The sequence below is a fragment of the Saimiri boliviensis genome, chromosome 4 (assembly GCF_048565385.1).
Source record: "Saimiri boliviensis isolate mSaiBol1 chromosome 4, mSaiBol1.pri, whole genome shotgun sequence".
NCBI lineage: Eukaryota > Metazoa > Chordata > Mammalia > Primates > Cebidae > Saimiri > Saimiri boliviensis.
Genome location: NC_133452.1, coordinates 105443453 through 105456361, shown reverse-complemented (window position 1 = coordinate 105456361; position 12909 = coordinate 105443453). Strand labels below are relative to the sequence as shown.

Here is a 12909-nt window from a genome sequence, read left to right as displayed (position 1 = left end):
ATTTTGCTGTTGGAAAAATTGAGACAGGCAACCTGTTCCTGTCAACTCAGGTTAGTGGTGAGCCCTGCCTACCTGAATCCTTTGCCTGGCCATGATTTTCCTCTGCCCCAGGCCCTCAAATATTAAATAGTATTTCACTGCCTCCCTGAGGGGCAGTGAACTCTGGAGCCGGAGTGTCTGAATTCGATTCCTGCCTCTGCAACTTACTGTGTGACCTTGGAGGAGGCCGCTAACCTCTCTAGGCTCAGTTTCCTGTACCTCCACCACCAGCTGGTTAAGGATTAAAGAGCTTGATGTATGCTAAGCACTTGGACCAGCAGAGCAGCATATGTCAGCATTAGCCATCATCACTATTATGACTGGAAACAACCCAAAGCCTTTGAGCACCCACCTCCTCCTCATCATCAGTGACCGCATACAAGTCTTAAGCAAACACCAGCTTTGGACAGGTCTGGGGCAGTGGGGAGGGCAGGCGGGTGTCTGGCACAGGGGCTGGCTGCAGCTGCATCTGACTGCATGCACACTGAGCCTCCTGCCCACTGACCAGGCTGCAATTTGTCTTTTGCCTGTAACCAGCCTGGTGTGCAGTGGTGCAATTTTGGCTCACTGCAACCTCTGCCTCCCGGGTTCAAGTGATTCTCTTGCCTCAGCCTCCTGAGCAGCTGGGATTGCAGGCATGCGCCACAATGCCTGGCTAATTTTGTATTTTTAGTAGAGATAGGGTTTCACCATGTTGGTCAGCCTGGTCTCAAACTCCCAACCTCAGGTGATTCGCCCCCCTCGGCCTCCTGAAGTGCTGGGATTACAGGTGTGAGCCACCAAATTTTCATACTTTTAATAGAGATGGGGTTTCACCATGTTGGCCAGGATGGTCTCAATCTCTTGACATTGTAATTGCCCTCCTTGGCCTCCCAAAGCACCGGACTTTATCACCATATTTACTGGGATTCAAACATGGATGGATGAGGTGGAGAAGTGTCAGATGGTGAGGTGGTTTGGTGGAGAACTATAAAAAGCCAATCTCTAACATCCTCTAGAGAATCAGATGCTTTACATGTATTAAGGTGGCTCTGATTAAGTGGATCCTGCCATGAACATTATTTCATTCTGTTCTTTTAATAACCTTGATGGAGCATTAACACTCCCCCTTTGTATACAAAAAAACTGAGGTTCTGCAAGCTTAAAGAACTTGCCTGGAGTTCTCAATCTAGTAAGTGGTGGATCCAGGATCCAGGGGTCTTCTGATGCCAACTCGGTGTTGACACTTTGATATAAGGCTAATCTTCAGTCTATGTAGCAGGAGGACCCTCTGCATCATCTGCTTCTCACTGTTGACAGCACTGATGACCCTAAGATGAGAGATCTCTAGAATATGCCAACCACATGGTCAAAGTCAACGAAGGGGTTTTGGCAGCCATGGCCTCTCCATTTTCGGAGCAGGCACCATTCCCTAAGGCCAGGCTTTCAGCCCATCTGGTCGAAAGCATGTAATCCATGCTGTTGGTCTTACCCTAGGAGATGGTGATCAGAGAGGAGCCTTACTGATTTGTTCCTGTTGACTCTGATCTTAGTTTTTAGCACTTTCTTTTCTTTCTTTCTTTCTCTTTCTTTCCTTCCTTTCCTTTCTTTCTTTCTCTCTCTCTCTCTCTTTCTTTCTTTCTTTCTTTTGAGACAGAGTCTTGTTCTGTCACCAGGCGCCAGGCTGGAGTGCAGTGGCGTGATCTTGGATCACTGCAACCTCCACTTCCTGGGTTCAAGCAGTTCTCCTGCCTCAGCCTCCCAGGTAGCTGGGACTACAGGTGCTTGCCACCACGCCCAGCTAATTGTTTTTTGTATTTTTTAGTAGAGTCGGGGTTTCACCATGTTGGCCAGGATGGTTTCCATCTCTTGACCTCGTGATCCACCCGCCTCGGCCTCCCAAAGTGCTGGGATTACAGGCTTGAGCCACCACACCTGGCCCTTTAGCACTTTCTTTTTCTTTCTTTTTTTTTTTTTTTGATTTACATCTAGTTTAATATTCCCTTTATACAGCACCAGAGGTTAAAAATGGATTTGAGTAACCAAATATTCTCTTTCCTTTATTATTTACAGTTTATCATCACTTATGTTATAACACTAAACCCAATTGAAAATGAAGACACCCTGGGTCAAATGCTTTCAACTTAAATAAACATTTCATCCACTTCATACTTAAATAGCTAGTTGTTTTTCTATAACGTATGTTTCTCAGTAAAAACTACTGAATCAACTAAGCCGAACACCAATTTATCTCTGAGGATTAGGCAAGTCGGATAGGATTCTCTAGGTTTGCTTTAAAGCTTTTAAGAAATCTGGTTGCCAGTTCGTCATCAACCACTCGACTGTCACTTGACATTGTGACTGTGATGAGCTGGCGCTGCTGCAGTTTGGCGTTTCCCTCTTCATCCTCAGTGAGCTTCAGCACAGGTCGGAACCTCCCAACAGCCAAAATGCAGGCCTGAGGAGGGTTAATCACTGCAGTAAATTCATCGATGCCAAACATCCGCAAGTTGGAAATACTAAAAGACCCTCCTTGGTATTCTTCGGGCAACAATTTTCCATCTCTTGCTTTCTTTGATAGAGCCTTTACAGAGTCAGCAATTTCCTGGATACCCTTAGCAGCAGCATCTTTAATGATTGGTGTAATTAAGCCTTTATCTGTTGCCACAGCCACTGAAATGTCAATACATGGCAGTTGCTTTGGACCCTCTCCATCCCAGCTTACATTAACATCTGGCATTTGTTTAAGGGTAAGAGCTGCTGCCTTGATGATAAAATCATTTACTGATACTTTAATGTCATCTTTGACCAGATCTTGCCTAACTTTTAAAACAGCTCCAAGGTCACAGTCAGCAGTAGCATATGCATGAGGTACAGTACTTTTAGATTCAGTTAATCTCTTGGCAATAACTCTTCGAACATTGCTGGCGGGGATTTCAGTGAATGTGCCCACTGCATTGGGTTGTCCAGGAGTTGATACTGGTGGAATCATAGGCCGGGGATAAGATGGCCCAGCTGTGGCCTGTAGCGGTGAAGGTGCTGTAGAGGTGGCTGCAGGGGCTGGGGTCAGTCTGAACTCAGTAATCTTGCCCATCTGCTTCAACTGGACAAGTCTGAGAGCATCCTCTTTAGTGAATATCCCCCGAGGACCAGTGGCTGTGCCCTGGCTAGCATCCAGTGAGTGTTTTTCCAGAATATTGTGGGCAGCTGGACTTAAACGGAACTGTTGTGTCCTGGGTGTGTGTTCCTTCTTCACAGGGATGGCAATCTGTGGTTCTGGTGAGGGGCGAGGCTCTGAAGGTTTTGAAGCTGGTGGTGGAGGACCTACATCTTTGGGAATTTCAACGTGTTTCCAATCTTCTCCTTCTTCTACTATCAAACCAATTAGTGAACCTAGCCGTATATTTTTTGTTCCTTCTTCAACCACAATTTTGGCCAAGATTCCATCGTCACGTGCATCTAAGGTAACCACAGCTTTGTCAGTCTCAATTTCACATAATGCGTCTCCAGCATTCACTGCTTCACCTTCCTTTTTCAGCCATTTCACAATGTTTCCTTCTTCCATTGTGGGAGACAGTGATGGCATTAGTATCTTAATGGGATCACCCCGAAGCCACTGTGCGCTATGAAACCATCTCCAACTAGATCCTCGGCTTACAGACCACCCAACAGCCCCGTTCACCAGCCCTGAAACGCTTCGGCGGCCAGGGAAGCCCACGAGGTAACGCAGCAGCCGCGGGTCACAGCCTAGCTTCCAGGAGGCCGCCATCTTCAAGGCTTTCTCATGGGCTGTCTGCAGCACAGCCTGATGTCCAGCATCATGGCCTCGCCTCCCGCATCGTTGGCCACGCCCCGAGACGCTAGCGGTGCCTAGGGTCTAACTTGTAGCCCTCCTAGCCCCGCCTCCAACCACATTGGCCACGCCTCCCGAGCGGTCTGCGGCGCCGCTGGATATCTCAGCCCCGGCTCCAGCCCTGTTCGCCCCGCCCCCGGGCTGCCCTCAGCGTCGCCTGATTGCATTTGCGGCCTAGCTGCCTGATCCCAGGCTAAGCGCCGCGCGTAAAGCTGTGCGGAGACTGGAGGCCGCGCGGCTCCCTCCTCTGGGCCATGTCTGGCTGTGACGCTCCGGAGGGAGACGGTTGTTCTCGGAGAAGCGACGCGCAGGTAGGGGCGGGGCCGCCGGTGCCCGGTATTCCGACGAGGGGAGACCCAGTCGGGACGCGGCGGCTGGAGCTGCCCTTTAGCACTTTCTTAATCCTCATTTCTATAGGGAGAATTCACAAAAGGGGATCATCTAACCCAGGCGTCCCCAAACTTTTTACACAAGGGGCCAGTTCACTGTCCCTCAGACCATTGGAGGGCCGCCACATACTGTGCTCCTCTCACTGACCACCAATGAAAGAGGTGCCCTTCTTGAAGTGCGGCGGGGGGCCAGACAAATGGCCTCAGGGGGCCGCATGCGGCCCGTGGGCCGTAGTTTGGGGACGCCTGATCTAACCTCATCGAAAGGTATCTCCAACAGAGTGGTGGGGCCTAGCTTCACATTCCATGCAAGGCATTTTGCAAGATGTGTTTCATAGGTGTGGGAGCTGACTAGAGCTGGATATTTTTTTTAGCCAGACAGCTGTCACTTGGGGACAGCTGAGAGTTTGAGGACTTTGGAAGTTGAAAGGGGTTCATCTTGGGAACTATCTTCCCTTATTTTAGGAAAACCACCAGCCTGAATCCTTAGGTGGAGAACTGTATACCAAGTACCTAACCATTGTTTTTGGAGAAAATGTTGACGTCAGCCCAAGTCTGACTACGCATTCTTTCAATAGAAAGAGAATGTATGTCTATACACGCTCTATAGCCATGGAAATTTGGGTATATTTCATCAGACCTTTGGAGTCCATGACAAAGTGTGATTCCAGGCTGAGTCACCCAGGCTGTGGAACATGTATCTAGCAGTGAATGTGGTGGCTTTGTCTGGCCTTGGGAATCAGCCCAGCTTTGTGGGTTCAAGCGTGGGGCTCTCATGTGGAAGAGGGGATACCACGTGAATGCCATTATTCTCAGGTGGAGGAGCCCACCTTGGGATGGAGGAGGGGAGGGCTTCCTCCTTTCAGTGGGTCTGTAGGTTCCTTTGGGGTCTAGACTCAGGGGAGAGAGGGGTGGGTCTAGGGATTCTGATTTGAGAATGTTCAGCTGGCCCAACATGGGTGCCTGCCGAGGAAAAGCAGAAAGCCTGAGGTGAGGGCAGGGGGCCTCTGAATCCCAGAGTAGCTATGTCGAGAGGTAGCAGAAGTCACCTCTTTGTGTTGTCCTCGTTATCTCACGTGTGTTCAGGGAGGCTTTGCTGAGCACCCATACTCTGGTTGCCTCTACTGGATAATTAATATTGTGTCCTCCATTACCCCATGGAGCCCTGGTCTCCTTGAGCTGTTCTCTAGGGTACACTGCTGCTCCTAATCTGGAATGACCCCATATGTATGACTGTCCCTTCCCTTTTTTCAAGTATCACTTCTTAGCAACACTTTCCCTGATCACCTGTCTGAATTTCTAACTTCCTAAGTCCTGCTATAATTTTTTCTCCTTTTTCTAACATAGCATATACTTTCCTTATACAGGTTGCTTATTGCCTGTCTTTCTCATTAGAGTATAAGCCTCATGAAGGCAGGGGATTTTTGTCCGTTTTGGTTGTGGTTGTTTTGGTCCTTGGGGTTTAAAACCCAGCTGGATGCATCATAGGCACTCAATATATATTTGTTGAAAGAATAAACAAATTACTTCCATTTCTATTTAGAGTTTTTATTTCATCGAACACTCATTATTATTGATATGACCACATGTTTTTCCCCTTGAATTTGTGATATGATAAATGGCATCAATTGGTTTCCTGTTATAAATCTGTGTTGCTAGGATATATCCAACTTGATCATAATAACATTTTGCCAGATTTCATTTGCTGGTGTTTTATTTCAACTTTTTACATTTACATTCATAGGAACAATTGGTTTATAGTTGCATTTTATTAAACAATCTGTATCAGTTTTCAGTACTAAGGCAATGTGGGTTTCATAAAGTGAATTGCAGTGCTTCATCTTTTTCTATGATTTGGAAGAGTTTAATTAACATTGGAATTATTTGTTCTTTAAAAGTTGCATAGAACTCAGCTGTGAAACCATCTGTTCCTGGTGCCTTTTATAATGGTAGATCTTTAATCACCTTTCTAGTATCTCCTGCTGAAATTGGCCTTCTTGTTTTCTGCTTCTCCTTGGTCAATTTAGGTAATTTGTATTTTGCTAGGTAATTATCTATTTTTCTGGATTTTTCATTTTGCTCCCACAGAGTTGGTGTAGAATTCCCTTGGGATCTTTCAATCTCAAGTGCATCTATGGTTATGTCTCCTTTCCAACTCCTGATTCTGCTTGATTTTGTTCTTTTTTTTTCCCCTTTAATCAGGCTCATGACAAATTTGCCTGATCTCAGCTCTTTGAAGAAATAGAGAGAGCTGTGCTCATACTTGGAACCCTCTCGTTTGTGAAGAGAGAGGAGCCTGTAGGAGCCTGGCGTTAAGTAGCTCAAGAAGGCAGCGTAGCAGTAGCATGGTGGTGCAAAGAAGGGAGGGGCTTTGGCTCTGGGCTCTACCACTTTCTGGTCTTGTGACCTTGGCAAAACATTTTGGTTCTCTGCACTTTAGTTTCCTTATTTGTTTTTTTTTTTTTTTGGTTTTGGTTTTGTTTTTAAAATTTTTAAGTTTTTCACTCCTCTTAGCTCATATCTAAAGTTTCGTTATCTGTGAAAGTGAGCATCCAGGAGGTCTTCAAGGAAGGGTGAACATGGTGGCGGGTGCGGGGGAACTTACCTTCACTTGTATCTGAAAACAGCAAGACTTTGGGTTGGATGCCAGTGCTCTACTGTGTGAGCTCCCCTGTTGCTGTGGTCTCTCGGTGCAGTGTTGGCCCATAGACTGCATGGAACTTCTTCATTGCCAGTCCAAGTGATGAACATTCCAGAGCTGGTGATTTCTTTGGCACATCTGTCACTCCTCAGTGAGAAGCAGTGTGATTTGTGAATCCTCAAGTTCAAGGTCTAGCTCTGCCTGTGACCTGGTCCCTGAGGTCCTGACTTGTGTCCACCGCCTCCTGTCCACCCTCCCTAGATGTTGAATGCCATCTCAAATAAGATGCTCAAACAGAGACTCACTCTCCTGTGGTTTCCTCCAACATGGCTAATGGGCAACTTCTTCCTTCTAGCAGCATGGGACCAACAACCATGGCGTCATTTTGACTCTGTTCTTCTCACATCTTGCATCTCGTCCTTTAGTCAATATTGTTGCCTTTTCCTCCATAATCCAGCCAGGCTCTGTGTGATTGCATCTTCCCACCTCCACTACTGCCTCCTTGGTTCAAGCAACCATCATTTCTTGCCTGGATCTCCTACATGGACTCTTGACTTCACCCTTGCTGACCGTCTGTCTATCTACAACACAGTAGCCAACTAAATCCTAAGTCAGAACAGGTCCCTTCTCTGTCAGAGCCCCCATGGGCTCCCATCCCACTAGAGTCAAGGCCAAGTCTCTGCAAAAGAACCTCTCCCTCATAGCTCTCTGCACATCTCTGACCTAATCTCCGACAACTCACCCCCTGGCTACCACCCCTCCAGCTACACTATCCTTTTTGCTTTTCTTCCGGCACCCCCGCAGCCTTGTCTTAGGGACTCTGCACGTACTGTCCCCTTTGCCTAGAATATTTTCCCCCCAGAAGATGCTTCATCTCCTTGAGATCTTCACTCTAGTATGACCCTACTTAAAGCTGCCTCTGCCTCCAAAGCACTGTCTATCCCCCTTGTCCAATTTATTTTTCTCTCCAGTACCCATTGCCACTTGGCATTCCATAGACTTTGCTTGGTTGTAACTATCTAGAAGGTTTGGCAAGTGGTAGGTGTTTGACCTGTGTCTGCTGAGAGTGAATGGATAAAGGCATGTATAATTAAACTGTGATCTTGAGTAAGCTGTTCTCCTTCTCTGGACCTCAGGATCAGGGAAAAGCCACTTGAGGTGATTTTAAGGTCCTGTTCCTGCGGTTGCTCTCTGATTGCAAGAAGAGGCTCACTCTAAGAAACCAAAGATTTCCCCAGCATTTGTCAGCCACGTCAGGAATGAGTTTCTGGCTTTCTCAGCTGAGAAATGATTTAATAAGATAGATAAGCTGGACGGGGTGAGAGGTATATTTACTCTGTTCATCTGTAGGAATGGACAGAGTCAGGGACCCCTGAATCCACATTGGGGGCATCTGAGATCTGTGCTTACTGGCTTCTTTACCTAACTTGCTCAAATTTTGAGTGCCTATGGCAGTTTTCTTTGTCCTCCAGATGTGTGTGTGTATGTCTAAAAGTACCCAACAGCCTAATGAATAAGGACTCAGCAATATGAGCCAGTGTAACAATGGTAACAAGAATGCACAGCCCCAACTCTCCAGGCTGCACCTAGAACCTCAGTCACAGACATTTTAGGCATCCTGACCACTCCCCTGAAAGCTGAGGGTCTGGACCAACCACCTGCCCTCACGGCATGTGGCTCCTTCCCTCTGGGAGTGGGGCTTGCCCCTCTTTCCACAGCTCTGACACCAGGGCAGCAGTGCTAGCCTGAGCCCATCCCAAGCTTGGGGCTTTACCCTCCCATGTGTACCCACCCAGGGGCGTGAGTGGAGGCTTCCCTGCCAGTCAAGATACATGGCTCTTCCAGGGCTGGGCTGGCAGCCAAGTGGTTGTTGTGAAACAGTCTGTGTCTTCGCATCATGGTGGGTGTGTCCAGGGTCAGGGTGAGGCTGGCGGCCTCCCCATTTCCTCTGGCTGGGTTGGCAGTACTTCATCCTGCTGAGCTGGATAACTGCAAAGCCCTCACTGGTCACTCACCTCTCATCCTTCCTCCACACGAAAGCCAGAGGGACACTTTCAAAGGCTAAATTCTATAATGCCACTGTCCTGTTCAAAATGGCTCAGTTGCTCCCCATTGCTCTTAAGACAAAGTCCAATCTCAATAGCATTGGCTCAGCATATAAAGCCTTTCATGAGCTGGCTCCTGGCTACCTCTTATTCCTGCCATGCTTTCCTCCAATCCACACAGGGTGGGACCAGTTCTCTCTGTTCTCTGTGCACTCATGAGGTTCTTTCAGCCTATTCCAGCACCATTCACATTACATTGCAATCACGTGCTCCCTTCTCTGGACCTTGCACTCCTCAAAGGCAGAAGCTGGGCTAAATCTTTTAAAATCTTTGATACTTGGCACAGTGCCTTGCTCATGGTACAGCTAAGTGTATGTGTATGTTTGCACACGTCGGTGCATGTTTATGAAATGAATGGATGAAGCGCAGCCCCATAAGGTCCAGGATATCAACCTGCTTTCCCTCTCTCCATTTTTTACCTCCTGAAGGTGGAAGTGGCTAGGGAGGACCCTTTAATCCTCTCTTCCACTTTCACTCTGAGGGCTACTGACTGCTTGCTACTTGCCTCTCATACCTGGCCGCTGTAATTTCACTGGCTTGCCTTTTGCTCCTCACTCTCCCATCCTTACGTAGCTGGTGTCTTCCCCTCCCCTCCCATGCCCATCCATCCATGGGACCAAACAGCCTTTTTTCTGTATAGGTCTGTAGCAGACACAGGGGGTGCTCTGTCACCAACTGACTATGTGGCCTGGGAAAGTCACTTAACTTCTCTGAGTCGCAGCCTCAGGGAAGCCATCCAAGGCCCTCAGATTGGGCATTGCACAGTGCTACAGACTACGCAGTAGTGAATGACGCTCCTGTCAAGCAGTGCAGTGACCCAGCTCACATTCCTCTGATCAAAGGGCACGTGCTACTGTGTAGGATGACAAGTTTTATGAAAACATGGTGCCTAGCAGCTGAGCACATGCTAAATACTTGGTTAAGTGGTAGTATTTGAAGTGGTTTTGTTATCATTATCACCATCATCATTGTTACCTAATGCATGTGAGCCTCCCTTTCTTCCGACCCGCACGGTATGTTGTAGCTTCCCTCTGTGGTGGTGGGAAGTAGAGGATGTTAGTCTTGCATGGCGTTGCTTGAGCTGTGTGATCATATCAGGGTGGATTGCTTTGTCACACGGAAAATATCACTATTGCCTACCACCGATGGGATAAACATGGCTGTTCTTCATTTCCTGTTACGGCCTTGGTTGAAATGAAACACATGCCCATAAATGCACACTCAGAGAAGGACCATCTGTCTTTGCTCAAGCTCTTCAGTGACAAATGGAAACATACAGGATTGGCAGAGGGGCTGGACAATGGGCACTGTGTCCTCTAATCCAGCAGATTGGTCCCCTTAACACCACGCAAGAGAAAACATTGGTGCCTATTCTTTTGAGATGGTCCGTGATGAATATTCCTTATGTTTCCAGAGTGTCCCATAAATATGCCCTATTCTTTCCTCATGTAACCCCCCCTGCCCCAGTCTTGACCTCACAGGTTTCAGGACTCTCTACCCCTCTAAGGAGAAACTCCCTCTTCTGCTGGTTGTGCACTTGTACAAACTTGAAATCAGTGCCTTTTAAATTTCACACCCCAGATGCCTCACTTGCCTCATCTTTATGATCATGCTTCTGTCTTGTAAGTTTTCACCACCCTGGACTGGTCTGTGAATCAAAGCCATTCTCTCCACTTGACAGTCCTTAGGCAACAGCTGTTTTTTCCTCAGACAAAGAATTGGGGGAGAGCATTGAGCCCAAGGAAAGAGAGCATCTTAGCTCCAGTCGCTATTACAAACATATCATACACTGAGTGGCTTAAGCAACAGACATATATTTTTATAGTTCTGGGGACTGGGAAGTTTAAGATCAAGGAGTGACAGATCTGGTGTCTGGTGACGGTCTTCTTTCTGGTTTGCAGACAGATGTCTTCTTGTTGTATCCTCATATGGTGGAGTGAAGAGAGAGTGGAAGCAAGCTGTCTCTGTCTCTTCCTATAAGGGCACAAATGTTATTCATGAGGGCCCCACCCTCATGCCCTAATTATCTACCAAAGGCCCCACCTCATAATACCATCTCCTTGGGGTTAGAATGTCAACATATTCATTCTGAGGGGACACAAACATTCAGTCTATCACAGAGGGGACAGAATCCTTTCTGGTGGTTCTTCACACTGTGCTCCAGTTGGAATTTTTCATTTTCTTTTCCCTAAGTGTCTAAAAAAGGTAGATATTGTACACTACAAGGGCTGGTTTCCCTGCTAAAAACCTTACCAAATCTGCATAGGAGGGTCACAACCCCTCTGCTGGCATTCCTCTGACCTTATTACACTCAAATTGAGTGTACCTCAGAATCATAGATAGCTGAGCACCACCGTTCTGAATTTCTGAGAAGGTAACTCTGTGACAGGGCACGATAATTTGCATCTAACACTTTCCAGGGAATCCTCATGCTGCTGGCCCAGAGAACACACTTGGAGAACTACTGAGCTAAAGAAAACTTTGCTGCCTTCCCTCACGCTTGGGTTAAATAACAAAGGCTTTTTTTTTTTTTTTTTTTTTTTTCATGAACTCGAAGGGAGAATTCCCTTGACCTCAAAGTGTATGTTGGTGGTGGTGGTAGGAAGTGAAGAAGGGTAGTTTCCCTACATTTTTACAATTATAATTGGTGCACAGATATGTTAGCCATTTGTGATTCCTGTAATGAAAAAGGCACTGTGCACAAATGTGACTGGTATGAGATTTCTGCATTCAATAAAGTACAAAAAATATCGTACATTATCATTACCGGGCTTTGTGGTTTATAAAGACTGTCTGCATGCATTTTCTAATTTGATCCTTAGAGAAACCCTGTGAGGTGAGCAAGGCATACATCATAGGTGAGGAATCACAAGGGGAATTAACCTTTTACTTGTTTGCTGTGTGCCAGGCACATCACACACAGCAGCTTGTTCACAACCACTGTCGGAAACAGGGATCATTACTTATCACGGAGATGAAGAAGCTGGAGTCTGAGAAGCTGAATGATTTGTCAAAGGTTATGCATTTAATTAGCAGCAGAGCCTGAATGAAAATAAATTTCTCCTGACTCAACATTCAGGGCTCTTTCTAAGACACCACATTTTGTAAAATTTATAACTCTTCAAGTTGTTATAATGAAAGAGAATCTTGTTCTTCCTTCAGATGCTGTCTCTCCTTCCCTCTTTGAGTTCAGTATTTTTCAGTCGAGTTTTCAGATATTTAGTGACACAGAATCAAGACACTTGGGGGACAGTTGGAACCAGACAGGCTAAGCTGAATCACAGTAAGAAAGAGGGAGTAAGTGGAGGGAGGTGGTTGGAGAATGCTGCTGGGTTGAGTGTTGAGAGTGTTGTGGGCTTGGCAAGTGAGGGGCCCCAGAGTGGTTGCCAGGTGGGGTCTGTGAGAGGAGAGAAGGGAATTTCACAGTTTGTCTGTGGAATTGACATCGGATCCCTGTTAATATTCTTTAGGAGTTGCAGGAAAGTTGAAATAAATGCAAAATTACTTTTAGCCACTATAATGTGCTCATTTATAGGTGATGCTGTGCAGAGAATGGGTCTCATGGGACCCCAGCTTATATTAAGGGTACATGTGCATATGTTTGCAGGCGATGTTTGAATGTGAAAGGCGAGAGGTGAAAAATGGGTTCAGTGACAGAGACAGTAGGGCTGAGAAAGGAGAGAGAAGGGGAGGAAGGAATAAAAGAGAGAGAAAGAAGAAAAAGGGGGAAGTTATCGGGAAAACGAACAGGGAGAGACAGACATACAGAGAGGTCTCAGGGAAAGAGAAACCAAGGGAAGTAAATGTTTCTTCTATCTGTGTCCCAAGGCTCTCTGCTACTGTGTTTCCCAGACTTTCTGAAATGTGATTATTAGGAATATGTTTTCCATTGCTACCCATTAC

The 12909-nt window shown here is 46.7% G+C and overlaps 1 pseudogene; it reads right to left on the bottom strand.

The window, feature by feature from the left end:
* Window positions 1-2146: 2146 nt before the first annotated feature.
* LOC101030066 (pyruvate dehydrogenase protein X component, mitochondrial pseudogene) lies at window positions 2147-3846 on the bottom strand (annotated as a pseudogene).
* Between the last annotated feature and the right edge of the window lie 9063 nt (window positions 3847-12909).